The sequence below is a fragment of the Pelodiscus sinensis genome, chromosome 1, assembly GCF_049634645.1.
Source record: "Pelodiscus sinensis isolate JC-2024 chromosome 1, ASM4963464v1, whole genome shotgun sequence".
Taxonomy (NCBI): domain Eukaryota; kingdom Metazoa; phylum Chordata; order Testudines; family Trionychidae; genus Pelodiscus; species Pelodiscus sinensis.
The window spans coordinates 129984959-130009845 of NC_134711.1; the positions used below are offsets into that span (position 1 = coordinate 129984959).

The following is a 24887-nucleotide window of genomic DNA, read 5'->3' on the forward strand; positions in this document are numbered from 1 at the left end:
GAGATGATGAAATCTCTATCCCTAGAGGTATTTAAGTCCCAACTTGACAAAGCCCTGGCTGGGTTGATTTAGTTGGGGTTGGGCCTGCTTTGGGCAGGGGGCTGAGGTCTCTTCCAGTTCTAGGATTCTATGATTCTAAGCTAGTGAGAGGTGGATTGACTTGGACCTGCACAGATGTCCAGAGTATAACAAGTGGAGTTCAGCAGGGGTCTGTTTTGGGACCGGTTCTGTTCAATATCTTCATCAACAATTTAGATATTGGCATAATAAGTGTTCTTTCTAAGCTTGCAGATGATATAAAGTTGGGGTGAGGGGTTGCAAGTTGCAAGGGTGAGGATAAGGTCATGATTCAAAATGATTTGGACAAACTGGAGAAATGGTTTGAGGTTAATAGGATGAAGTTGAATAAGGACAAATGCAAAGTAAATCATTTAGGAAGGAACAACCAGTTTCACACATACAGAATGGGAACTGACTATCTGGGAAGGAATACTGTGGGATGCATTAACAGGAGTACTGTGAGCAAGATATGAGAAGTCATTCTTCTGTGCCTTAGGCCTCAGTTGAAGTATTGTCCAGTTCTGGGTACCACATTTCAAGAAAGATGTGGAGAAATGGGAGAAGGTTCACAAAAGAGCAACACAAATTATTAAAGGTCTAGAATACATGACCTATGAGGGAAGACTGAAAGAAGTGGGCTTGTTTAGTTTGGTAAAAAGAAGATCAAGAGGGGACATGATAGCAGTTTTTGAGAATCTAAAAGGGTGTTACAAGGTGGAGGTGAAAAATTGTTCTCCTTGGCCTCTGATGATAGGACAAGAAGCAATGGGCTGAAATTGCAGGACTGGTGTCCATGATATGTGGACATCCTACTAAGTAAAATCATGCCTGATCACAGGTGTTGCTAGACCAGAAAGTGCCAGAATAGAGAGGTTCTAAAAATCATTGAAATCCACAAAATGATTAAAATATCACAGTATTTGATTGTCATCAAACTATGGATCAATACTAGCATATTTTTCAACAGACAATTCAAAATCAAATCCATTCAACTTTGAACAGTTTACTGACTTGAATTTGACAGTCAGTGCATTTACCCAGAATCTCACCTTTTAAACTTTTGCACAAACACTGCAAAGCTGACTGTAAAACTGCTCAAATGCACCGAATGAAGACTAGTGTCACAAGAGTATGAGGCCAGATCTTCAGCTGCTGTAAACTGGTATAACTTTATGGAAGTGCACAGAGCATGTCAATTCACTTAGGAAGAATCTGGTCCACAGGCTGCAAAATAAAAGAAAGGAATTTACTTAAAATAAATATATGCAAATATGAACATTAAAAATGGCAAAAATATTAAATGCTTAAAAATTAACATATATATTACTTGTTGAAATTATTTAAAAATTGAATTTCCAAATTAATATATTAAAGTATAAAGCTAAAGGAATTTGAAGTTATTGATAACTTAATTCATAGACAGATATTATCTATTTTTTTAAATAAAATGTTATTTTACAGTTGAAGAATGTACAGTCATGCTGATTAATCTGTTAAATTTGCCAACATGACACATATGAGGATGTAAAAAGTTTTCTGGAAGGGGATTTCTGATTCTTTGTCCTAGAAAATAATGAGTGGCTAAACTTCTTACTCAGAATGAGTTTGCAAATACTGTCGGGACTGAATGTTAAGAAACTTCAGACTGAAAAATCATGATATCCAAACACCACTCAGTCTTGTTCTCCATTGCGTGTATGTAGGTTGCAAAATCAGCAAGTGTAGCAATGGATTTTGCAAGACAAATGACATGCATCTATGGGTATGTCTAGACTGCATCCCTCTATTGGCAGAGGGATGCAGATTAGGCAGGTCGACATTGCAAATGAGGCAAGGATTTAAATATCCCGTGTCTAATTTGCATAAAAATAGCCACCGCATTTTGCCGCCACAGCACCTTGTCGGCAAAAAGTGGCAGTCCAGAGGGGGATCTGTTGAGAAAGAAAGCCTTTTTTGACAGATCCCTTATATCTCCTGCCAACAGAGGGATGCAGTCTAGACATACCCTATGTGTGGGGGATGGACACAACTATGAACATGGTTGGCAGTCCTGGATATAATTTTATCATACAGAAATGGTCTGAGCTCACTGATCAGGTTTCTTTCCTCATGGATAACAAACAAAAAAGATCAGGTGACCGAGAGAAGTTACATCTGGTACTGGGAATACAAAGCGAGTGTGACTAAGCTAAAGAATCCTTCTAAATATGAGGAACTGAAGTAGCACACCCACAAAAAATAATCTAAAGCACTACCAAAATATGCCATAATATTTGACTGTAAAAGAGGGCCATCACTGTATGAATCAGTGTTAGGACACAAAGCTATGTTTTAAGCAGCAACTAAAACAAGGGTTTGGGCTGGATTTAGTCTGCCCAGCATTTCTATCCAGCCTGTGCAGCAGATTAGCACAGTATGCATACTTACAGCCATACTTACTTTCCCCACCTTACTCGGTCCTGCAACTCGGCTGCTGCCAGTACCCTCCTGCTAGCTGTGCAGAATGGGGAAGCGGAGAAGGGGAGGGAAGTGCATAAGTCAGGGTGCCCCATTGCTCTTGTACCCGTCTCTGCAAAGCAGGGGTGGGGGAGACATCCCTATCTGTAACCAGGAGGTTCCTAGCTATATTTACTAAGCTCCTTTCTATAACATATCCTGGTTCTCTCTGGTAAGTATGGAAGATGAGGAACTTTAAAACCTTTCCACATAAAGGATGTCCAGAGGTGATACTTAGAGATAGCAACAGAGTTCTTTCACTAACCAGGGTTCAGCCAAACTGACAGAATGTTCAGACAGCAATATTTATCCCCAAAGTCCAGTATGGTGTTTGGCGCATGCAGTTCCATTACTGCTGCCATTAGGGGTAAAAATTCTTTATGAGCTGAAGGAGTTCTACTTTAAGTAATTAAACCCCAGGATTGAGAATGCTAATAGTTGGTATTTTTAGAGACCAATATCAAAAAGTTAAACAGCAGCTACAATTTGTACATAAATTTTTTCACTTTGTTCACTAACCACTTGATTTAATGGTTAGTCACATAAACCAATTAAATAACATGTGTGGCTTTAAAAAATCAAATATAAATGTAATGGACATTTTAAAAAGATATATTAGGTGTGATGGGATCTTGCTTAAGCCTAAAAAAATATGTAGGACCATAGGCTCAATTAGCAAGCAGAAACCATCTGTCATTACTACAAATTACACATGGACTGAGGGCCACACACATTCTTTTAAAATTAAAACAACTTTCTTCTTTAATGAATACTTTTGTGCCTAGATACAGGTTGAATCTCTGTAGTTTGGCACTCTCTGGTCTGGCAACATCTGTGGTCCAGCATGATTCTAGTTAGTTGGTTGTCCAGTTATCATGGTTGTGGCCAAGTTTTCCTGCAGTTCCATAAAGTTTGTTTACAGCCACTAGTCCTGACTCTCAGTGTTCTGTGCGGTTATTTAGCTCTATGTTACCCCTAAATGTCTTCCAAGAGCCCAATAAGCACAGTAAGCAGTGGAAGTGTCGGTAATGCTGTTAGATAATATTGATCTCTCGTGGTTCTGCAAAGTTTCTGGTTTGGTACTGGTCATGTCCTGAGGGTGCTGGACAAGAGAGTTTTCAACCTGTACTAGAGAACTCTCTAAGGCAGAGGTCTCCAACCCTTTTAAGCACAAGATCACTTTTTGACTTGAAGTGCAATCCAAGATCTACCTCATAAATAAATATCCTTGCCTGCTTCCTTCCTACCCCTTCTCCAAGACCCTGCCCCTGCTCACACCCTCCTCCCTCTCTTGCCCATCCTCACTCACTTTCATCAGGCTGGGGCAGAGGATTGGGGGCGCAGGCTCTGATCTTCAATTAAGGGATTTGGAATGTGAGAGGGGCTCTGAGCTGATCTCAGGTTAGGCAGTTGGATAGAGGAGGGGGTTCTAGGTGCAGGCTCTGGGAGGGTGTTTGGATGCAGGGGTGCTCAGAGCTAGGATAAGGGCTTGGGTTGTATGAGGGGGGTTCATGACTGGGCACTGCTGCTGGCTCCTGGGTGGTGGTGCAGTGGGGCTAAGACAGGCTCACCCGTGCCCTGGCCCCGAATCACTCCATAAAGCAACCAGCAAACTCCATCCCTGGGCCTGTTGTGCCCCCTCTCTGCTCTGTGGAAAAAGGATACAGAATGGGAGAAGGGGCAACCTGACATCAGCACCCCTCATTCCCCTCCCCTGCCCTGCACAGGAAGCAGGAGACTTCCAAGGGGAGAGGCAGCTCCAAGGCAAAGAGCAGGAGATGCATAGCAGTGGGGGGAGGGGCAGCTGAAGTGCAGGCACTTGATAGCCTCTTGGCCAAACCAGTCAGGATCACCTGTCAAAGGCTCCAAGATCTACCAGTAGATCCTGATCTACTGGTTGGTGACCACTGCTCTAAGGGTATGTCTGCATTACAGAGTTTTGTCGGAAAAACAGGCGTTTTTCTGACAAAACTTGAGGAACATCCACGCTGCAATTGAAAGTAAATTGAAAGAACAGAGAGCTTTTTCCGATGTTGGTAATCCTCATTCTACGAGGAAGAAGCCTTTTTCCAAAACAGTTCTTTCGGAAAAAGGCATGTGTGAGCGGGGAGGAGGAGGGTTTTTTTCAAAAGAAGAGGCCTTCAGGAAATAGCACAGGTGCCCTGGTGGCCACTCCATACAAAGTAATCACAACTCTATAGTTCCTGTCTCCTGGCCCCTCTTAAAGCTGCAGGCATCTCAGACAAGCTTTGTGGCAAGAAGCCTGCTTCAGAGCAGCACCCTGACGGTGCAGCTCTCCCTGCCACAGGCCTGCATAGAACGGCACAGCCTCAAGCCCCCCGCAACCCTTCTGGCCCTCGCAGGGGGCAGCCCCAAGGGTCCCAGGACCCACCCAGGAGGACCAAGAGGCATGCCCCATCCTGGTCTGGCCCAGAGATCCAGTCCCTCCTCAAAATGTGGGGTAAAGAGGAGACCTTACAGGATCCCCGGGCCAAGCGCCGCATCCTGGACATTTATGGTTGCATGGCCAAGTCCCTGGCGGAGCGCAGACACCCACCCCGGACCTTGGAACAGGTCCAGAGTAAAATCAAGGAGCTCCGCCAGGGATATGTCTGGGCCACAGAGTGCAGCTCGCACTCAGGGGCAGGATCTCACACCTGCCCCTACTTCGATGAGCTGCACCAAATGCTGAGGGGTGGGAAAATGTCTTCCCCATCCATCCTCATTGACTGTGGCCTCGAGACCCCTGTGATCACCCAGCTGGAGGTCTCTGCGGAGGAGGAGCAGAAGGACCATGGCCAGCTGATGGAGAAGATAGGCACCATGATCCTCTCCCTTGAGCTGGTGCCTGTGAGCCAGAACATCTCCCAGGCCTCCTCAGGTGCCTGGGAGGGATCTTCAGGTAAGTGGTTTCACTTTGTCACACATACAGGGCGGGGGAGGTGGGCGTACAGGGAGTGTGGAGGGGTGAGTGTCACTCGGGCAGCTTGGGTTGGACATCGTGCTGTGGTCTGTGCACGTGCAACCATGTGCATTACTATGCGGCATGTGAACACAGCAGGCAGCCCCTGAGCATGGGTGGGATCCTGCTGCCAGGCTCAGAGGATGCCACACACATCCTGCCATGGGGGGTGGGGCAGCCCAGGTTGAAGCAGGCTAGCAACAAAGGTGCAGGCATGACCCCACACAGAATGAGGAGTGCTGCACATGGCATGCGGGTATGCCTGCACATGCAAGGCAACAGCCGCTCCCACAGATAGGACTGCAAACTGCACCTGTGTGTGCAGACCCCAGGGAAGCCGAGGCTGCTCCTGGCTCCTCTGCCGCCCATGAGGGGATCCCACTGTGACCAGACACTTCCCTTGTCTCCTTGTCTCTGGGTCGGGGTGGAGTGGGGTGGGACGCAGCATGGACCTCTGGGCATGTGTAGTCCACACATGGCCTTGTTCCTGGGACATTCCCATTCCTCTGGGCTGCACACTGCTGCTCACAGAGAAGGGCAAAGTCTCAAGGACAGTGTCTGCAGGAATGACTGACCACCTCTCCCTCTTGTGTGTTCTCTACAGCTGAACCAGCCGGGACTGAGGGCCAAGCCACACCACTGCAGCCACCTGCCAGAGCCCAGGGGACCCAAAGGCACACCAGGGTCCATGAAGACCTGATGTGCCAGCACATCAGTGTCCTTCGTGACATCCACCAGACCTTGGCACACAAGGTCCGCGTGGACTTGGAGTGGCAAGACTGCACCTGGGACCAGCTGATGCAGCAGTGTGACGTGTGCCGGCCTGTCCCGCCTGATGGCACAACCGCCTGATGCCGCTGCTCCTGGCTTCTAGCCTCCTGCACCCTATGCTATGCTCATTCCCCATCCACCTGCCCCCCTGCAATATCTCTGCTCCCTTCCCATGCCATGCCTCTGTGCCTTCCTCAGGTGATGCACATGCCTCCTCCCCAAGAGATGCCTATAGCCCCTCCCACTACCCACCCTGACCCCACTCCAGCCCCACCTCCTGTCCACCCGCCTGTGCTCCCCAGACTCACCCAGCTCCAACTCCGATGAGGTCCCCACACCCGAAGTGGCACATTGAGCCCCCCCCCCCCCCCCCGCTCACCGTCTCAGAATCTTTCATTAATACAGACTGCATTTTTTTGAAAACTAACAGGTGTGTTTATTGAGAGGTCAGGGAAAGGGTGAAGGGAGAGGTTGTGGTGGGGAAGGGATAGGGCTGCAAGCCAGAGGCCCCTAGGGAGGAGGCCCTGGGGAGAGTTACTAGGGTCCTTGGGAGAACCTCTCCCTCAGAACGTCCCAGATGCATACCCTGGCCTGATGGGCCTGGCAGATGGCAGCTGTCCGCGGCTGCTGGAAGGCTCGCCCCTTGTGGCTGGCGTCTGCCCCTCACCCCAGAAGGCCTCCCCCTTCCTCTCTACAATGTTGCGGAGGTCACAATATGCTGTGACCACCTCGGGGATGTTATGCTCCCCCACCTCAAGGTGGGTCAGCAGGAACCGGAAACGTGCCTTGAGGCGGCCAAAGGTGCAGTCTACCTGGATCTGGGCCTGGTTCAAGTGGGCACTGAATTGTTCCCTGCTGGGATCCAGGTGGCCGGTATATGGCTTCAGCATCAGGGGGTACGCCACGTCTTCCACACTGCATAGTGGCATCTGCATATGCCCCAATGGCAAGTTCACGGTGAGGGAAAAATGTGCCCACCTCCAGCTTGCAGGACAGGCTAGAGTTTCTGAACACTTGGGCATCATGTGCTTTGCCCAACCACCCAACAAAAATGTCTGTAAAGTGTCCCCAGTGGTTGACCAGGCCTGAAGCACCACTGAAAGGTAGCTCTTTCAATTGATGTACTGGGCCGCTCGATGGTCTGGTGCATGGATCAGGTTGTGGGTCCCATCTATGGCTCCTCCACAGTTCGGAAACCCCAAGACAGCAAATCTGGGCATGGTTGCATCCTGGTCTCCCAGACAATTCTCCACAGCAGTATCGAGTTGATGGCCCTTAACACCTGTAGGAGACAAAGAAACATACAAAACAGAGAATGAGAGAGGGGATGTCTGAGCCCTTCGGAGGTGCCCGCCCTGCTTCCCCAAACAGCCCAGGAGCCACCTCCTATGAGGCCGCCCCTCCCCCAGCAGCACAGCTGTGTGAGGACAGGATGGCGCAAGCCCCCGGGGACAGGGATTTCTCCCCCACCCCCACATCACCCCCCACAGTCCCCACCTAGGGACTAGGGATGCTAAAATGCAGCTGACTACTTGACTATTGATAGGCACTTCTGCATTCCTCCTCTGAAATGTACAGGAGTCCCCAGCTGTGTGCCGTTGCCACTTTTAAGTACCCTTCTCCCCTCCTCCTTTGCTGCCTCCATGTATTTACATATGTTCATGGGAAAATACTGTGTAAAGAATCCAAGTTTAGAGTCTGTTCCAGTTTTCATTAAAATCAATTGAAGGACTCTGGTTGGCTTTACGTGAAAATGCATCAGCATCAAGCAATAGCTCCTTAATACAGAAAGGACATTAAAAAAACCCTTTACCTTCTTAGGGAATGCAGGGCAAGGCAAACACAAGAGACAGGCCTATTTGCTTATCACACAGAAAGTGAGTTATGATGAAGTGGTAGTTATCTTATAAGAACACAGCTAGTTTGAAATTAGTCCACTTTTAAAAACGGAATAAAAAAGTTCCATGTTATATACTTGCCAGTGTTTATGACCTTATATATATGTTTTCCTATTTAAAAGTATCTTTTACTTGATATGTGAAAGAATCATTCAAAAAGGAGAAATTGATTATATATCGAAGGAACTATGTAACCAACTATATATACAACCTGAATACAAGGCCCCCGGACCGCTGGAGGGGGCCCCCAGCAGACCAGAGAGACGCGGAGCAAAGACGGGGAGGATGCGGGCGGGACTGCAGCGCGTCTTGGCGGTCCCGCCGCCCGCATCTCCCTGGTCTGCTGATGGCGGGGTGGCGCAGCTAGTGCGCCACCCCCCACAGCAGACCAAGCTTTTCTCGCGACGCCTGGGGTAGGGCAGCTGGGGTGCTGCTGGGTTGGTCCAGTAGCGCTGCGGAGGGGCGCTACTGGACCAACCCGGCAGCACCCCAGCTGTTCTGGCCCAGGCGTCCCCAAGTCAGCCGCTGCTGAAACTGATCAGCAGCTGACTACAGGAAGCCCGAGGCAGAGTTGCTCTGCCCCGGGCTTCCTGGAATCAGCCGCTGATCAGTTTCAACAGCGGCTGACTTGGGGACACCTGGGGTAGAGCAGCTGGGGTGCTGCCGGGTTGGTCCCCACAGCGCTGAGGTGCGGCGCTGTGGGGACCTACCCGGCAGCACCCCAGCTGCTCTGTCCCAGGCGTCCAGATTCAGCCGCTGTTGAAACTGATCAGTGGCTGATTCCAGGAAGCCCAGGGCAGAGCAACTCTGCCTCGGGCTTCCTGTAGTCAGCCGCTGGTCAGTTTCAGCAGCAGCTGAATCTGGATGCCAGTTCCGACTTACATACAGATTCAACTTAAGAACAAACCTACAGTCCCTATCTTGTACGTAACCCGGGGACTGCCTGTACTACTTTAATTATTTTCAAACAAGTATCTTTGAAAGTTTGTCCCTTTTAATGTCTAAAGCTTTTTCCAAAATATCTCAAAGGATACCTGTTGTTCATAAATTAACAACATACGGAGCCATACATTTTGGAAAAAAGTGAACTTTAAAGTTTTCCTACTATTCAAAACAATGAGAGTATTCCTTCCAAAGCATTGCTTCCAAAACACAATCTAGAAGAGAAAAGTAAAACTCTTTGGAAAAAGATACATTTAGCCCCAATTACTTCGTTTTTTGAAATAGACATAGTTATTAAATTATCTAAATAGTAAAATCTAGAATTCTTCCCCAGGGTGTGTCTACACAGCAGGGCTTAACTCGAAATAAGTACGCAAATTGAGCTATGTCAATTGCGTAGCTTATTTCGAAATTGAAATTGGGAGCTTCTACATAGCACTTATTTCAAAATAGAGCACTCTTCCTCCGACTTCCCTTATTCCTCATACAATGAGGCTATGTCTAGACTGGCATGATTTGCCGGAAATGCTTTTAATGGAAAAGTTTTCTGTTAAAAGCATTTTCGGAACAGAGCATCTAGATTGGCACGGATGCTTTTCCGCAAAAGCACTTTTTGTGGAAAAGCGTCCGTGGCCAATCTAGATGCGCTTTTCCACAAAAAAGCCCTGATCACCATTTTCGCGATCGGGGATTTTTTGCGGAAAACAAATCTCAGCTGTCTACACTGGCTCTTTTGCGCAAAAGTTTTGTGCAAAAGGGACTTTTGCCCGAATGGGAGCAGCATAGTATTTCCGCAAAAAGTACTGATTTCTTACAGTAGGAAGTCAGTGCTTTTGCGGAAATTCAAGCGGCCAGTGTAGACAGCTGGCAAGTTTTTCCAGAAAAGCAGCTGATTTTCCGGAAAAACTGGCCAGTATAGACACAGCCTGTGGATCACAGGAGTCGGAGTAAAAAGTCCTCGAGCTTGACAGTATTTCAACATTATTTCAAAATAACTGCCTGCTGTGTAGACGTGGACTAAGTTATTTCGAAATAACACTAGTTTCGAAATAATGTTCCTGTGTAGACGTACCCTTAGAGAGTAGCAGTCTTATGTCAAACAGCATCTTTTTTCATTTTTTATATATATTTCTGTTCTTTCTGCTCTTCATCCATGAAGATAATGTTTGTGATTATTTCTATGGCATATTGTTTGTATAACTAGAATGTGTTTACCATACATATAATATTCCAATGTATGGATCAGATTCAATTCAAAATTCTCATGCATGACCATGCCAATCTTAATTTCATCTTTCCCATATAGACCCTTTTTTAATTCATATTTTCTCAAGACAGATGTTTCCACTTCTTTAAACGTTTGGTAATAGTTCATACAAATGAAAAATATAATTTTCCATACTCATAAGTTGTTCCACAAACATCTACAAACTAAACTCTTAGACTATGTTAGATGCCAAGCCAAACCAGGTGTTCAGTATCATTTCTCTTGAACTCCATGATTGCCTACAGCAATTCTCTGTAACTAATATTGGCATTTTAATGGTTACGATGATGCAAAAGGTCATGACATAACTTTCTGATGTTATGCATGTATATGATGTGAAAGTTCCATCAATGAGTTTTTAATAAAAATTGCCTACATTGCTGGCCATCAAATTTTGCCAACTGAAACACTGACTATAAACCTTAAAAAAATCCTTTTTCAAATACATGTTTTGGTAAAATGAATTGCCAAAAACATAAAGAACCTTAGAAAAAATGTTATTATAAACTGCCTAATATTATACTTAAGTTTTCTGGCTTGCATGAATCTTATATTCCACATTACAAATAGCATTATTGTGGTGGGGATATCCTATTACAGGCAGTCCCCGGGTTACATACAAGATAGGGACTATAGGTTTGTTCTTAAGTTGAATTTGTATGTAAGTCGGAACTGGCTCCAGATTCAGCTGCTGCCACTGAAACTGACCAGGGGCTGACTACAGGAAGCCGGAGGCAGAGTTGCTCTGCCCCCAGCTTCCTGGAATCAGCCTGATCAGTTTCAACAGCTGCTGAATCTGGAGCCTGGGACAGAACAGCTGGGGCGCTGCCCGGTAGGTTCCCACAGGACCAACCCGGCAGCACCCCAGCTGCTCTACGTGAGGCGTCCAGCAACAAAAGCCTTGTCTGCTGGGGGGGGGGGGGCGTACTAGCTGCGCCCCCTCCCTCCCCAGTAGACCAGGGAGACCCGAGCAAAGCCGCACAGGCGGAGGGACCCCGCTGCCCGTGCGGCTTTGCTCCTGTCTCCCTGGGGTGCTGGGGGGAGTGCCCCCCAGCACCCCAGGGAGACCCGAGCAAAGCCGCACAGACGGAGGGACCCCGCCGCCCGTGTGGCTTTGCTCCTGTCTCCCTCGTCTGCTGGGGGAGTCCAGCAAAGCCGCTGGACCCCACCACCCCCAGCAGACCAGGGACACCCAAGGAAAGCCGCTTTGCTTGTTTGCCCGGGAGCAAAGCCGCCCAGGTGGAGGGACTCCCGCCGCCTGGGCAGCTTTGCTCCTGTCCCCCTGGTCTGCTGGGGGGGTCCAGCAAAGCCGCTGGACTCCCCCAGCAGACCAGGGACACCCGAGCAAAGCCGCTGCCTGGGTGGCTTTACGAGCAAAGCCGCCCAGGCGGCGGCTTTGCTCAGGTGTCCCTGGTCTGCTGGGGGGGTCCAGCGGCTTTGCTGGACCGCCCCCCAGCAGACCAGGGGGACAGGAGCAAAGCTGCCCAGGCGGCGGGGGTCCCGCCGCCTGGGTGGCTTTGCTCCCGGGCAAACGAGCAAAGCAGCTTTGCTTGGGTGTCCCTCATCTGCTGGGGGGGGGTCCAGTGGCTTTGCTGGACCCCCCCAGCAGACCAGGGAGACCGGGAGAAGCTTTTCTCGCCCCAGAGAACACGGATGGCGACCCGCTGCCCGTGAGCTCCGGGGCGAGAAAAGCCCCGTTTGTAAGTGTGGATCCAACATAAGTCGGATCCGCGTAAGTCGGGGACTGCCTGTTCTGAACCAAACAATGGAAAAAAAACTCCATTAGAAACAAGCTTAGCCCATATCCTGATGTCTTTACTCAGGCAGAACTCTCACTGAAATCAGTAAGGCCATGTCTACATAGGAAATCATTTTGAAATGACTAAATTTGACTTAAGAACTTCTGATTTAACAGATTCGAACTAGCATGTCCTCACTAGGGGGAAGCATAAAAATTATTCCAAGGCAGACTTTGTTAATGTGGACATACTATCTCGGACATAGAGCCACAGGAAACACACTGGGGAGCTGCAACAGGCCTCCCAGAGGCCAATAAGTTCCAACTAGTGCACTGGAGCATTCTCGCTAATGTTATTTTGATATTACTATTTCAGAATTACTATTACTCCTTGTGAAAAGGAGGAGTACAGAGTTTGAATTCCATGGTCTATTATTTCAAAATAACAGGCGCGGTAGTGTGGATGCACCGCTTATAAATTTGAACTTAGGGTGTGTGTGTGTTATTTCAGAATAAGGTCCCAGTGTAAACCTAGGATAAGGTTTGTGTATGGTTAATATGTGCTCATCATCTTTCTACATTTGGTCCAATGACAGTATTGGCTGAGTAAAAATAAAATATAGACTTTAGGATCTAAACTTATACAAATAGGAAGTTTGTTTATTGGATTTTTTTCCAGATTAGTAACTTAAAGAATGATCTTTTATGAATGTGTAAAAAAAAAAAAAATCTCCTTCACTGTGCATTTTTATGCCTGGTAACAGCAAATTCAACTAAATTGTCTATCATACTAGCAAACATATATGACTATATATAAGATTTTCCATAACATAAGGCATATTAATAATTAATATTTTAATGATTTTTGTATAGGTATTAAAATGCTCTAATTAGAAAATAAGCTTTCAATACATGGATATAATTGGGGTTGGGGATTTTTGTAATTTCTAAAAATAATAATTGCACAAAATTATTTGTAGTCATTCACAGCTACCAGGACTGTTCCACTAACGCATAAATATAATAATTCAATATTTGTGTTATGCAACAATGAATCTCATGATCTCTGCTGTCTTAAAGGGTAATGTAGGGGAAAAAATGACATTTTCAGCTGTTCCTTCCATCCATGGTTTCCTTTTTTCCTTATATCAAATACAGTCACCTCACGTCTAAAAAATGAGATTCACTCAGCATTGCTTAAATCCTTAACTCAATTAACATTTTTGTTTTTTTTAAATAAAAAGAAAATGTACATGCTTTATTTAAATGATTGAATTTTTCAAAAATAGTGTTATTTTTATGAAATTTGTATTTCAGTTTTCTCAGAAGGGATTGTTTAAATGGATTTTTTTAGTATTTTCTTAAAATTCAAACCCCATCCAGTGTATTTTTTTTCTTTATCCCTATAAACTCTTATCATTCTCTATGTTTTAACAAAAAAGGGGTATAGTCAATTTGGTTTCCAGTAACACTATATTCTAGTTTTCAAACCTTAATCATTGATTTAGCTGCTTTAGCTGTGCCAAAACAGAACACTATGCCAGACAGATTTCTCAATTTTATCTCTTTTCTGTAAGGTTTATTGAGAAGTAATCCTATTCCAGATTCATCATATTTTTGGGCTGATCTTGGTACAGTCTCTTTCAGCATTCAACCAGTTAGGTCAATTTTGAGGACTATGCTTGATTTATAACAAAATACAGGACTATGTAGCACTTTAAAGACTAACAAGATAGTTTATTAGATGATGAGCTTTCGTGGGCCAGACCCACTTCCTCAGATCAAATAGTGGAAGAAAATAGTCACAACCATATATACCAAAGGATACAATTAAAAAATGAACACATATGAAAAGGACAAATCAAATTTCAGAAGAGGAGGAGGATGCGGGGGGCGGGGAAGGTAAATGTCTGTGAGCTAATGGTATTAGAGGTGATAATTGGGGAAGCTATCTTTGTAATGGGTAAGATAGCCAGGGTCTTTGTTGAGACCCATGCTTAGAGTGTCAAATTTTAGCATGAATGACAGTTCAGAGGATTCCCTTTCAAGTGCAGATTTAAAAGGCTTCTGAAGCAGGATGCAGGTAATTAAGTCGTTGAGACAGTGTCCTTTCTGGTTGAAATGGCAAGAAACTGTTTTTTCTTTGTGATCCTGTCTAATATCTGTTTTGTGGGCATTGATCCTTTGGCGAAGTGTCTGAGACGTTTGTCCAATGTACAAAGCAGACAGACACTTTCGGCACATGATAGCATAAATTATATTTCTGGATGCGCAGGAATATGTCTTCTTGATCTTATAACTCACTTGGTTAGGTTCAATAATGGTATCAGCAGAGTGAATATGTGGACAAAGCTGGCAACGGGGTTTGTTGCAAGGGAAGGTACCAGGGTTGGTATTAGTGTGGTATGTCCTATGGTTGCTGGTAAGAATCATCTTGAGGTTAGGTGGTTTTCTATCGAGACTATCGGTCTGTCTCCCAGAGCCTCTTGGAGTTTAGTGTCCTGTTCCAGTATAGGCTGTAGTTTAGTGATAATGTGTTGGACCAGTTTAAGTTGGGGGCTATAGGTGATGACAAGTGGTGTTCTATTGTTGGTTTTCTTGGGTCTGTCTTGAAGTAGATGGTTTCTAGGTATTCGTCTGTCTCTTTCAATTTGCTTTTTTATTTCTCCGGGTGGGTAGTTGAGGTTTATAAATGCTTGGTAGAGATCCTGAAGTTTCTGGTCTCTGTCAGTGGGATTAGAGCAGATGTGGCTGTATCGAAGGGCTTGGCTATAGATGATGGATCGTATGGTGTGTGCTGGATGGGAGCTGGAAATATGGAGGTAACTGTATGAGTCAGTGGGTTTTCTGAGAGGGTGATGTCTAATTTTCCATTGTTGATTTGTACTGTGGTGTCCAGGAAACGGATCTCTCGTGTAGAATGGTCCAGGCTGAGGTTGATGGTGGGGTGTAGGTTGTTGAAATCTCTGTGGAATGTCTCCAGTGTTTCTTGGCCATGCATCCAGATCATAAAGATGTCATCGATGTAGCGTAAGCAGAGAAGGGGTAAAAGGGGACGGGAGTTGAGGAAACGTTGTTCTAGGTCAGCCATAAAGATATTAGCATACTGTGGGGCCATGTGTGTACCCATGGCTGTGCTGCTGATCTGGAGGTATAAGTTCTCAAACTGGAAATAATTGTGGGTGAGAACAAAGTTACATAGGTCTGCTATCAGGTTGGCAGTGGTGACCTCTGGGATAGTGTTTCTAATTGCTTGTAATCCATCTTCATGTGGGATGTTGGTGTATAGAGCTTCTACATCCATGGTGGCAAGGATGGTGTTATTAGGAAGGTTATCGATGTTTTGTAGTTTCTGTAGGAAGTCAGTAGTGTCTCAGAGATAGCTGGGGGTGTTGGTTGCGTAGGGTTTGAGGAGAGAGTCTACATAGCTGGATAGACCAGTAGTGAGCCAATACCAGAGATGATGGGACATCCAGGGTGTCCAGGTTTATGGATCTTGGGAAGCAGATAGAACAATCCTGGTCGGGGGTCAGAAGGTGTTTCTGTGTGGATTTGTTCCCAAGTAGCTGTAGGGAGGCTTGTAAAGAGACAGTGTAGTTTCTTTTGGTATTCCGAGTTGGGATCAGAGGAGAGAGGCTTGTAAAATGTGGTGTTGGAGAGTTCCCTTGCAACAAACCCCATTGCCAGCTTTGTCCACATATTCACTCTGCTGATACAATTATTGGACCTAACCAAGTGAGTTATAAGATCAAGAATACAGTCCTGCGCATCCAGAAATATAAATTATGCTATCATATGCCGAAAGTGTCCATCTGCTTTGTACATTGGACAAATGTCTCAGACACTTTGCCAAAGGATCAATGCTCACAAAACAGATATTAGACAGGATCACAAAGAAAAAACAGTTTCTTGCCATTACAACTAGAAAGGACGCTGTCTCAATGACTTAATTACCTGCATCCTGTTTCAGAAGCCTTTTAAATCTGCACTTGAAAGGGAATCCTCTGAACTGTCATTCATGCTAAAATTCTACACTCTGCACGTGGGTCTCAACAAAGACCCTGGCTATCTTACCCATTACAAAGATAGCTTCCCCAATTATCACCTCTAATACCATTAGCTCACAGACATTTACCTTTCCCCACCTCTAATACCATTAGCTCACAGACATTTACCCTTCCCCCCCCCCCCCCCGCCCCCCGCATCCTCCTTCTCTTCTGAAATTTGATTTGTCCTTTTCATATGTGTTCAATTTTTAAATTGTATCCTTTGGTATATATGGTTGTGACTATTTTCTTCCACTATTTGATCTGAGGAAGTGGGTCTGGCCCACGAAAGCTCATTATCTAATAAACCATCTTGTTAGTCTTTAAAGTGCTACATAGTCCTGTATTTTGTTTCAGCTACACCAGACTAACACGGCTACATTTCTAACACTATGCTTGATTTAGTGATTCTGTCTCCTTTCCGTTTGGTTTTATGAGAAGCAATCCAATTCTAGGCACATCCCCTTTTCCTGGCACAACCAATCCCTTAAGTTGATCTTCCTAACATCACTAAACCCTTATGTTATGATAAGAGGAAGCTGTATACCAATTTGGAGCTCTTATCATTTAGGAGAAGTTCTTGATCAAACAGACAAACTCTAAAATATAGATATAATTTTCACTAAGGCACTATAAACAGAAGCACCAAATGCTCCCAAATCAATACAAATATATTAATTTACCTAGGATATGAGACATAGCTGACTATTGCTACGTTCTAGCTACTTATTACTCAGTGCTAACATCATATGAAATTTATTTTAACTCTTTGTAGAGTTTTCTTTTGCAAATTGTCGCCAACAGTGATTGACCCCTTCTAGGTTATGGTGTGGGCATGTTTCCTTAACTGCTTAGCTGTCTGCCAAGCTGATTTGAAGAGCTGGACATGTGGAAATCTTCATCAAAGACAGTGAGTTAGAGTGGGGCTCCCAGTTTTCTTCCAGCACTGGCTGCAATGGTTTCAGAACGTCTATTTAGCTCAAAAGTGTGCTGCTGCAGAAGAAAACAGTTGGCACTGGAAGTGTTGGTGTGTGTGTGTGTGTGCATGCGATGGGTTGGTCACAGAGAAACTATCACCTAATAGGCTTATCATACTACTGAACCTGACTACCTGCCATAGGGGTGCCCTACCACCCTATCCTGCTGAGCCAGAAGCTCCTGTTTCCTCCATCAGAGTTGTATAATAGACCCCCAGCAGAATAACACAGACACTGAGGACAGCTCAGCTCTGGGAGAGCTCAGTTACTGGGAATTGACAGCACCCAGAAGGACAGCCCCAATGGGACCAAAAATCCCCAATTAAATCTCTCTTACTCTGTATAAAACTTTTACACAGAGAAAGCTCACAACGTTCACTCCCTTTATAAATGAAAGAGAGATATGGACAGATGTTATCTTCCTCCCCATAACAATTATTTACACAGGGTTTGATAATAAAAGTGTAAAAATAGGATTAAAGTGATTGCAAGTGATAACATACAGATCAACTTAAATTACTAAGCTAAAATAAAACAAAAAATGCCAGCTAACCCTAATACACTAATAAGTTGTTACAAACCATAGAATCATAGAATACTAAAACTGGAAGGGACCTTGAGAGATCACCAACTCTAGTCAGCACTGCATAAATCATCCCTGACAGATGTCTGACCAACCTGCTCTTAAATATCTCCAGTGATTGAGATTCCACAACCTTCCAAGGCAATTTATTCCAGTGTTTAACCACCCTGACAGTTAGGAAGTTTCCTAATGTCCAGCCTAAACCTCTCTTGCTGCAATTTAAGCCCATTGCTTCTTGTCTTATCATCAGAAGCCAAAGAGAACAATTTTTCTTCCTCCACTTTGTAACATCCTTTTAGATACTTGAAAACTACTATCATGCCCCTCTGTCTTCTCTTTTCTAAGCTAAACAAGCCCAATTTTTTCAATCTTCTCTTATAGCTCATGTTTTCTAGATCTTTAATCATTCTTGTTTCTCTTCTCTGGACCTTCTCCAATTTCTCCACATCTTTCTTGAAATGTGGTGCCCAGAACTGGACACAATACTCCAACTGAGGCTAATCAGTGCAGAGTAGAGCAGAAGAATGACTTCTCGTATCTTGTTCACAGCACACCTATTGATGCATCCCAGAATCACATTTGCTTTTTTTGCAACAGTGTTACACTGTTGACTCATATTTATCTTGTGGTCCACTATGACCCCTAGATCTCTTTCTGCTGTACTGCTTCCTAGACAGTCACTTCCCATTCTGTATGTGTGAAGCTGATTGTTCCTTCCTAAGTGGAGTTCTTTGCATTTGTCCTTATTAAACTTCATCCTATTTACCATTTCTCTAATTTGTCCAGATCATTTTGAATTATGATCCTGTCCTCCAAAGCACTTTCAAGCCCTTCCAGCTTGGTAGCATCTGTAAGCTTAATGAGCATATTCTCTATGCCATCATCTAAATTGTCAAAGAAGATATTGAACAGAACCTGTCCCCAAAACAGATGTCTGCGGAACCCCACTTAAACTGCAGCAAGGGAGGTTTAGGTTGGACATTAGGAAAAAGTTCCTAACTGTCAGGGTAGTCAAACACTGGAATAAATTGCCCAGGGAGGTTGTGGAATCTCCATCTCTGAAGATATTTAAGAGTAGGTTAGATAAATGTCTATCAGGGATGGTCTAGACAGTATTTGGTCGTGCCAAAGCTTATTGATAAAGTCATGTGAGACAACATTGAATGCTTTACTAAAGTCTAGGTTTCCCCTGTCCATCGCTTCTCCCTTATCCACAAGGCTTGATAACTTATTAAAGGAAGTTATCAGACTGGTTTGGTATTATTTGTTCTTTACAAGTCCATGCTGGCTGTTATCTATCACCTTATTTTCTTCCAGTTGCTTGCAAATGAATTCCTTAATCTCTTGTTCCATTATCTTCCCTGACACAGAATTTTAACTGACTGGTCTGTAGTTCCTGGGTTGTTCTTATTCCCTTTTTTATAGATAGGCACTATATTTGCCTTTTTCCAGTCAAATCATAGCTCCTCATCTTAGTTCTTATTTTAGGTGAAATCTTTTAAGGCTCAGGCTGCTCTTTCTGACATGGATCTAGCAACTCATCTCCACCCTTGTTCTAATATTTTTGTTTCTGGGTGTTTTCATGTATCCTCTCAGTGTGAGGAAAAGTCTGTGAAACCAGCTAAAGACCATCATCCTTTCCTTCCTATCCCTTAAAGAAAATTTCCCTGGGGTGGAAAGTCTTTGTCCCATTCCCCGACTCCTGTGGAAAAGTATGAAATTCAAGATGGATTCCAGTATCACATGGAATGGTCACATGTCTTTGTGGGCCGAAACATAGATTAGCCTTACAGAAAAAACAAGACTATTCCCAGATCCTTTTCTTGAGCACTGGGTCATTATGTTCCTTAAGTATCAGTAATGGCTGTCACTAGAAGACCTATATTAATAAACATATTTACACCTTATATTCCTAACTTCACATATAAAAAAATAATAATGCACGCAAATACAATATACACATTCAGATGATTAGAAGTTCTTGAATGGTAAGTTATTTCCCCTGTTTTGCATAAAGCATATTTGAGTTATGCTTGTTCATATTCAAAAACATTTCCAGAAAAATGTGGGTGCAGTTCTACAGAGAATACAGGAATGGAGTTCCTCTAAAGTAGCTGTCATGGAGTTCCTCTAATGTAACAATAGTGATCACAACCCAGGCTCCAACATCAATGAACAGTAGCTGGCTTTGTCCTCATTTTAAGGAATGATGAAATATTTAAGAAGCAGACTTAGGCTACGTCTAGACTACAAAGGTAAGCCGGAAAAAGATACGCAAATTGTGAACCACAATTTGTATATCTTTTCCACTTTTCTGTCGAAAGAATCTTTTTCAAAATTTGGCGCATCTGTATGGTGCCAAATTTTGGAAAAACCTGCTCTTTTGACAGATCCTTTCTTCCTCATAGAATGAGGTTTACAGGAGTGGTGAAGGAACATGTCCGCTTTTCCAAATTTTTTTTCGGAAAAGTGGACGCATTCCTCTGGTATCCCAGAAAAGTGCTGCAGTCTAGATGTAGCCTTAGTCTTGGAAATTTGATCAGGCCTACAAAACATTTTCTTAAGTCCCCTTTCTTAAACTATTCCTGTCTAATATTCCACTATTTTACATATATCCCACATGTTGGTAAAAAAATTATTTGGGTACACACAAACATATTGTTAGGTGAAACAAAATACAGGACTATGTAGCACTTTAAAGACTAACAAGATGGTTTATTAGATGATGAGCTTTTGTGGGCCAGACCCACTTCCTCAGATCAAAAAATTGAAGTGGGTCTGGCCCACGAAAGCTCATCATCTAATAAACCATCTTGTTAGTCTTTAAAGTGCTACATAGTCCTGTATTTTGTTTCAGCTACACCAGACTAACACGGCTACATTTCTATCAATATTGTTAGGTGATCTGCTTGATCTTCTGCTGCAGAAATAGAGCCCTACTGCGAGTTACTGTCAACAGTAGTCATTAATTTATACCAGTTCCATTTTGCAAGGCAATTCTTGCAAGGAAAAGGGCTAGAAAACTTTTAATCAATGTCTCTTATGCAGATTCTAGCCTCTAAGGAGGTTAATTGGTTTGATGCCACAAAACTTATGTTGTGGCTGGAAAAGCATTCAATTTAATATGCATAATTTAAAATAGTTAATCCATTTTATTTGTTGCGCTGAGGTAACTGTTATTTCTTAATTATTTAAATTTAGGATTTATGGTATCAAAGGATAAAGGAAAAAAAATCATTGTCTGCTGACTGTATAGAATGGAAAAAAACAGTTGGCTGGCCAAAACTGTTCCACCCAAGCTCTTCTTGCCAAGATACACAATTTCTGTCAAATCATGCTCCTTTCCACATATAAGATTGAACCTAAAAATGCTTTTGAGATCTATCCCATACACTTCTCTTAGCTATCAGAGTGCAGGAAAAGGCCAAAGTGGGCCAATCTAAACCCAGTAAACAAAAACATTGGTAAACAGTAGCTTCTTGTAAGGCACGGGTGGGGAACCTAACGCCCAATCCGGTCCCTGAGGCTCGGGGCTCATGAGGGGTAGTTTTTGTTTTGTTTCTCACTTGTGTGCAGATTCCAACTGACTTTTCTGTGAGTCAGTGGTCCTGACCCAAAAAAGGTTCTCCACCCATGTTGTAAGGTTTCTGTGGATGAGAAAGAATAAACATAAAAATACATACATTCTTAAGTCCTCATAGTGCTTTGAATCACTATTTATGCCATGTGATGTGAGTGATTTTCAAAATTGTATTTTCCATGCTTTTCATTACTGAAGATTGAAGTTCAAACCATGACACCAATTATTAGTGAAATGGAGTTTGGCAGTCTTGTCATAGTACTCATTTATTCATATCAGCTTTCAAATTATAGTATAATTTAGTGCAATGTTACACTCAGTTTATGATGAGAGGTCCAGGTCTGATTTCCAGGACTATCAGAAGGCAAGAATGAAGTGACTGGACAAATGTACATGTGAGTAGTTTGCATAATGATGGCCCAGACTGGTGTATGTTTGTGTCAAATCCAGAGCTATTAGTCGGAATTTCAACGTCACTAAATTCACTCAGAAATTTTAACAATCTAAACAAAGGAGGAAAAAAGACATAATCTCGAGTTACAATGTTGGTGGTCTTTATGTTGGCATTCTGACACTTAACTTAAAGTCTGTAGACTGACTTAAGTACCTTCTCACTGCTTACAGGTAGTTGCTACAAAAGTATGTTGAAGGAATTGGTGGGAAGAACTTATCTTCTCATAGATACTCTAGAAAAAACAAACAAACAAACAAAACACCTTAAGGTAAAATCTTAATGTTAACATTCCCATTGTCTTCAGTGGAATCAGGAAGGATATCCTCTTATTATCCAGTAATTTTAACCTGGCATCTCTCATGAGGGATAACTTAATATATTAAAAAACAAACAAACATGTTGCAGAATAGTCCAAGTAAACTTTGCCTACTAACATTCTAAAAAAAATTAATGGGGAAAAAGTGTAATTGATTTCAGATTGAAACAAGGTTGCTTTGCTCCCACAAAGAATTTTTAATAAAAGTTCCCAGAACTGGAGATTGGTTTAGAGAGAATTGGTATCTATCTTTTCACTCTTTCAAAGTGCAAAGAGAAGTTGTGTACATAGTGCTACAGTTTAAAGTATCATGGAACTGTAGAACTGGAAGGCACCACGAGACATTATCAAACCAGACCTCTGCATTGTGGCAGGACATGTAACCAAACACTAATCTTGTCAGGTGTATGTCTAACACAGCAGCTCTCAAACTTTTTGGGCTCCGGAGCCCTTTACATGCATAAAAATTTATGCAGAGCCCCAGCGGTCCACTGATTGTATCGATGGGTATGTCTACACTACCCTCCTAGTTCGAACTAAGAGGGTAATGTAGGCATACCGCACTTGCAAATGAAGCCCGGGATTTGAATTTCTCGGGCTTCATTTGCATAAGTGGGGAGCCGCCATTTTTAAATCCCCGCTGGTTCGAACCCCGTGTAGCGCGGCTACACGGGGCTCGAACTAGGTAGTTCGGACTAGGATTCCTATTCCGAACTACCGGTACACCTCGTTCTACGGTTCCATGAGGTGTACCGGTAGTTCGGAATAGGAACCTAGTCCGAACTACCTAGTTCGAGCCCCGTGTAGCCGCGCTACACGGGGTTCGAACCAGCGGGGATTTAAAAATGGCGGCTCCCTGCTTATGCAAATGAAGCCCGGGAAATTCAAATCCCGGGCTTCATTTGCAAGTGCGGTATGCCTACATTACCCCGCTAGTTCGAACTAGCGGGGTAGTGTAGACATACCCGATGTTTCCAGTTTGTCAGCCTCGCGGAGCCCCTGGAGATGTCTCGCGGAGCCCAGTTTGAGAAACACTGGTCTAACCTGTTTTTAAAAACTTCCAGTGATAGTGATTCCACAGCTTCCTATTTCAGAGCTAAACTACCCTTATATTTGGAAAGATATTTTTCACAATATTTAACCAATTTCTTCCTTGCTGTGGATTAAACTATGGAAGTAAGGGAGCAGTTGAGTAGTCGTCCAACTGCTAAGTCAAGGTTTATAGGTTAGTTAAGTTGACTACATGCATTCCCGCTGCCTTGCTGCCTCTGGATCAGTACTGTCTACCCCATCACCTAGGGTTGCCAGGTGTCCGGTATTGAGCAAGACAGTCTGGTATTTTTTACTTCTGTCCAGTTAAAAAATTCAGAAAATACCGAACATCAAAAATGTCTGGTATTTTCTGATTTTTTCCCGGACAGGAGGTGAAAATACTGGGTGGTTTTTTTTGGGGGGGGGGAGAGGGGGATTCAATATTTTTGGTTAAACCATCTGGCAACCCTACCTCCACCCCACACTGCTGCCTCTATCAGCCCATGGCTTCCAAAGGAGCAGCCTCTGTTCATGCTGGGACCCCCTGTGGACAGGAACTGCTAGACTTGGTGTGAAATGGGGCTGAGCTACCCCTGCTGTGACTCTTCAGTTTAAATATAGCAGGAGCCAGGCTGCTTGCCTCTTACTACATTTAAACCACAGAGCCGCAGTGAGGGGTAGCTCCCAGACCCGAAACTGAAGCTTTCCCCCCTTATCCGCTGATTGTGTTGCTGATAGAATGTCTAATTACTCGCTTCCTACCATTCCTAGATTAAACCTATTGTTTCTTGTTCTACATTCATTTGATGTAGAAAACAATTGATCTCTGTAACAACCCCTAATATATCAGTTTTCTTCTCTCAAGGCTAAAATATTCCTAGTTTTTTTTACTGTTTTTCAAAGGTCAGATTTTCTAAACTCTTTATCATTATTGTGGCTATCCTCTGAATTTCCTCCAGTTTGTCCACATACACTTTAGGAAGTATCACCCAGAATTTGGACTCAGACTTTGAGGCTTCATCTGTGCTAATTAGAGCATGATAGTTTCCTCCCATACCTTATATATGGTGCTCCTGTTAATATACCCCAGAAGTATATTTCCTTTTTAACAACTGCATCACATTATTGACTCAGTTTGTAATCCACTATAACCCCAAGCTCCTGTTCATCAATACTACCAGATAGCCCAGAGGTGGGTAAAAGGTGGCCACCAGGCTGGCTGTGGCCAGCCAAGCCACTGGATTTGGCCCATGGCCGGCTCACAAGCACTCTTAGGCAAAGAGCACACTTTAAACAGCTGGCTGCTCCTTGTTCTGGATGCTGGAGAAGGAGAAGGAGGCTTCAGGCACTGCTCCAACCCCCTAGCAAAATCTCTCAGCTCCCATTGGCCAGTTTCTGGCCAATAAGCGCTGATAAATTTTGCTGGGACGGGGCCATGTGTGAACCCGCCACCAGATCAGGTCAGGTGGAGCAGCCAGCTGACCACCCTGGGACTTCAGCAAACAGGCAGAGAACCTCCCAGGCAGAGCCTGCATATGGGATCCCACCCTCTCTTTCCCCACAAGTACCTGCCTCAGGCCACCACCCAAACTCTCTGTACCCCTTTCCCTCCTTGAATATTATCACAGGTTTTAATTTTGTTTTGCACCTGTAATTTAGTTTTCTCAAGAACCGTAAATACCTATTGGCGGGTAAACAATTAAACATATGGATTAGCAGCCTGGCCTGCGGTCTCCAGGTTTCTATCAGGAGATCCCATTTGTAC

General features: G+C 44.0%; 1 long non-coding RNA gene across 1 annotated transcript; it reads right to left on the reverse strand.

Moving 5' to 3' along the window:
* Positions 1-6741: 6741 nt before the first annotated feature.
* On the reverse strand, positions 6742-22008 carry LOC142826740 (uncharacterized). The gene is made up of 3 exons (XR_012900966.1): positions 21928-22008; positions 21307-21387; positions 6742-7571 (listed from the first exon to the last, which is right to left on the reverse strand). It is a non-coding gene; the product is annotated as an uncharacterized LOC142826740 (long non-coding RNA).
* Positions 22009-24887: the final 2879 nt, after the last annotated feature.